Here is a 4,753-nt window from a genome sequence, read left to right as displayed (position 1 = left end):
TATTATTATTATTGTTGTTATTGATTTTCCTGGAGTTTCAAGATGGGAGAGAGAGATTCAGAAAGATGAGTTATTAATATTTTTAAAAATCTAGTAATACAGTAATAGAAGAATGGTATTTGGAAAGTGGGGCTATAGAATGATACTGGAGCCCCCCCAAAATTTGCAGTTCGAAAATATTTTCTAGGTTGGAAAATATAATTCTACAGCTGTGCCTTCTTTAGGAAGGGCAGGGTGTTTTTTCTCCCCCTTTCTAGATTTTTGATTTCTTTTTATTGTGATGAGCATCGCTATAGTTTTGTCTCAGTTGAACTGTATCTCTTGGCCAGTTTCTTATCTCTCTCAAGTAGTATGAAACATTTCTGTTTCACACCTCGCTCAGCCCCTCACCTACACTTTCTTATTTAACTAGTCCCTTAGGCAGTGCTCGGAGTGTCCGAGTGAGCTGGAAATGTTATCTCCAGGGTGTTGTTGCAGTGGATTCTCAAGGTGGTGGCTGTCATATTCTTGGGGTTCAGATAAGACAATGAATGGGGTGCAAGAGCCCTGGGTGTCACACTCAAAAGTCGTGTGGGAAAGAAGAGGGAAGCTCCGTTTCAACAAGGGCTTCATTCAGTTCCTGCATGGCCTCATGTTTCCTGAGCCCCAGACCTGCTAACTGATCCAGAAACAACAATTCGAACACCCTGGCCTTTCCCCACTGCCTCTGCAGAGGCTGATGTTATTCCTGCACCCCAGCCAGGGCACCCTCCCCAGGAACTCGGAGCCAGTGTGCTGCGGGAGTCCAGGCTGGTGTTGCAGTTGGCGGCTCCTCTCCACCCACAAGCACTTCCTATTGCCAGAGGAGCCTGGGCCCAAGGTGGGCAGGGCAATGGCTGTGCAAGAGCCATCTTTCTGAGTGGCAAGTGTCTGCAGTTCATCGGTGATTGTTCCCTCTGAGATTAACTTCCTAGTACAATTTATTTTGACTGTCAGTGGCAATCAAATGAGACCTCAGACTGTAATTATTTTCAACCTGGCTTGTATTAGACCTTGACAGCTGAGCTCCTGGCACATGGATGGAGGTGTTCGGGAAGCCTCAAGAAATTTGACCTCCTTTTCATAGCTGCTTCTTGGGGAAAAGGCTCTTAGTTGGCTTAAGAATCTGGTCCCAACCATGTGTGGTGACTGTTAGGGCTTATTTACCAGGTATTTAATTTAATTTTCTATTTGAAAAACTATTTAAAGGTCTAGAAAGATAGTTGTTTTTCAGTTGGGTATTTTTTCTTTTTCTTTTTTGTAAATTTAAGAGAGTCTTTGTGTAATCTGTCTGATACTTGAGGAAGACCCCCACGACGACAGTGTGGAGTTAGGTAGAGCTGGACTGTAGTCTCCTTTCACTGACATTAATTATGTAACTTGGGAAGATTGCTTTTCTTCTCTAAGCCCCTGCCTTCTCATCTGTAATGACATCTGCTTTATCATGAAGTGAAATTCCTTAATCATCAAGGATTGGAAATGATGAATAAAGCTCTAGAATAGTGCCTGTCTCATCGAATGTGCTTGTTAAGAGAGAATTGTTATTTTACTCTGTAAATTGTCACCCATGTGGCCTTTGTGGGGGATTGAATCAAGGTTTCTCGAAAGAGATATGTGTGTGAGTCTTATGACCTGAGTAAGGAGCACGACTGGCTTAGTCAATATTTATAAAAAAGCATCCACTGACAACACGGTGTGCTGTGTTAAACATCATTGTCCAAGAAGCAAAAATATAAAACTCATCATGAAAAACTTACAATTGTATGTGGCAAGGCATGTTAACAAAAACATTTACAAAAATTTGATTATAGGTAGTTCTCTAGTTCTCTAGTTCCTCTTATACTTTTTAAGAGTTAAAAAAAATTCTGCCATTACTCCTAGATGTCTCCACCTTTCAGTGATCTGTATGAGGCCAATAATTCACTTCTGGGGTTTTGAAGTTATTTGGTTTTGGGTTTGAGGCATTTACATTCTCACTTGTGATAAATGTAAGTAGTAAGCTGATTCCTTACCTGATTAATACAGGTAAACATGAGCGGGAGGAGTGTGCAACATAATTTACATCTGCCTTCTAATCAGATTTATTCAGCTCTCTGGTTCTCTTTGACTGTGGGTTCCAAAATGTTCTGGTGGAGTTTGCAGATTCTCTCACTCTTGCACTCTGCTACGAAGGGGTCACTCTTTCTGCTATCTCCTCCTACCATCTCCGCTTTGCTCTGTCTTATCAACTCTGAAATCTGCCCATCACCCCACTGCCCTTCAGAACTTTTTTCCTTGAAGCCTTTCCAAACAGGTGCTATATTGCTTCACTTTTGATGGTCATTCTGCTAAGCCCTGTGTCTTATAGATGTTCTCCCTCCTGAATAATGACGTGCCTGTCTTTATATAGCTCTGACGGCCTTTGTGTTTCCATGTCTGTCACTTGGCATTTACCACTATTTATCCTACCTCTTCCAGGAGAGCCCATGGGAATAGGCTTTTCATGTAATGCCCACTGTTGTTATGGATTAAATGAATTTTAGAGACAATAAATAAAGAGTGTGTTGGGGAAAGCTCATCTTAGTCTGATAGCTTATTATTAACTAAATATTTATTAGGCAAGGTTCTGAATTTTTTCTTGAAGGAATGAGCACAAGTTTGGACTGGTGGCTGACTCATAGACTCTAAGGAATTTAAAAGCCATGGTTTGCTGAGAAAGTCAGCCTGAGAGAGAAAAAAAAGGGAGTTAGGAAGTCCTGTAGATGGAACCCACTAAGTGAGGCCTTGCAAGGTCCCTTGTAACTTACCAGTAATTTTCCCCATCGATGTGGTACAGATGGCTGAAGCTGAGCACTCCGAGGTTATCTGATGGAAGAATGAAGAAAAAGGAACTATGAGTACTGCTCCTACTCCCAGCCCAGTTCAATCAGTAGTTGTAATTCCTACCATTTATTGAACTTCTTACTATGTCCAGACACTATGCTATTTTTTTAAAAAAATAAACACTATCTCATTTAATCCTCAGAAAACACCTCTGAGGAATTTTCAGTTTTACACAGAGGACACAGAAGCCGAAGGTCACAGTTAGTAAAGGTTAGAGTCTGTCTAATCTTAAAAGGCTGTGCTAAGGCTTGTTTTCACCTATGTGACTATTCATTTTTATGTTTGATCTTTTTGAAGGGGAGTAGGGAGGGAGGAACCTAACATTTTTTTAGAAGATAAGAATTTGCCTTATACCTGGAGCATAGCTTAGCTACATGATCTTGGGCAAGTCGCCTAAGCTCTGTGGGCTTCAGAGTGTTACCTGTAAAACATATGGGGGCTGAGGAACAAATAGTGTGACTTCTCCAAGTGCTGATTCTTGCGAGGCTACTATATCCCTTTGAGCATGTATGTCATAGTAAAAGAGGGGAGATAGAGTCATCTGTCCATGTCTGTAATTCAGGAATTCTTTTTATCACAGAAATCTATATTTGTGATTTACGGTAAACTTGTCCATTTTCCTGTGCCATTTCTTCCATGTGACAAGGAGATATAGCAACACATGCATCCTTTCTTAATGTATTTGTTATGATCCTCAAAGTTTTATAGAAGATGAAAATTTACTAATAATATGATGAGGCTTAATGACCATAAAAAGTCCATAAATATCATCTAATTAAAACTCATCTATAACATCTTCTTCAACCAGGGAAATGCTGAATTTGGATGCTATTAACCTTCTGGTTTAATTACCGATGTTTTAATATCATGAAAATGAAGAAAGAAAACCACAGATTATTCAGATGTGATACACAGTTACCCCAAGTCTACATTATCATTGAATTCACTGACAATTCCTAAATTGAAATAATCTTTAATCACAAAGCTATCCTTGTTCAATAAATTCTTTTAGTGAAAGACTAGATTTCAGAGAGAGATGAGTATTGTTAACATTATACAGATACTTAAAAAGGCCAGCTTTGAATTCGATGGTCTTGCTCATCTCATGGTCTTTGTCTGGGATTCCGATGATCAGAATACACACATTCCAGAAACAAAATGTACTTAGGGAATGACATGAAACCTTTAGTGTCAATGACCAGGTGCAGGAGGAAGAAAGACTGTGTGCTGAGTGCTGGATCCCTTATTATTTAGAACACATCAAGAGGAAGACATTAGCAGGTCGAATGAGGAAGAGAACAGGCAGAGAGCAGTTGAGTTACTAATACAAGGCCACACAGATACCAAATAGCAACAGCAAATTAAAACCCCAGATCTTTTGAGCTGCTCTTTAAATACTGATTCACCACCCCACCCTTTACATTTTCCCCTGTTTCTATGAGAGCTGATAACCATTTTTTGGATTTGCAAGATTAACACAGAAAACTAATAGAACTCTCTCCATTGCTTAAATAGTTATCAATCATTTTATCCACTCATGAGAGATGGTTGGAAATGGTTAGTACTTTTGAGAAGTTGAGTGTGGTAAAAAGCTGTGCGGGGAGAAATCTATTCCTGGCATTATATTCAGGAATATAGCAATTAACTTACAAACTGGATGATGATAAGATTTTCATGGATGGCAAGGATGAGGGGATTTAAGGGAAGAGTATTTCAAGATGGCAAAGAGGATTTTGTCTCTCCTCTTAAAGGTGCTTCATTTGGCAGATGCTTTTCTTTCTTTCTTTCTTTCTTTCTTTCTTTTTTTTTTTTTTTTTATCTTTCTTTCTTTCTTTCTTTCTTTCTTTCTTTCTTTCTTTCTTTCTTTCTTTCT

The sequence above is a fragment of the Pteropus alecto genome, unplaced genomic scaffold, assembly GCF_000325575.1.
Source record: "Pteropus alecto unplaced genomic scaffold, ASM32557v1 scaffold196, whole genome shotgun sequence".
NCBI lineage: Eukaryota > Metazoa > Chordata > Mammalia > Chiroptera > Pteropodidae > Pteropus > Pteropus alecto.
Note: the sequence above shows the minus strand (reverse complement) of the source record.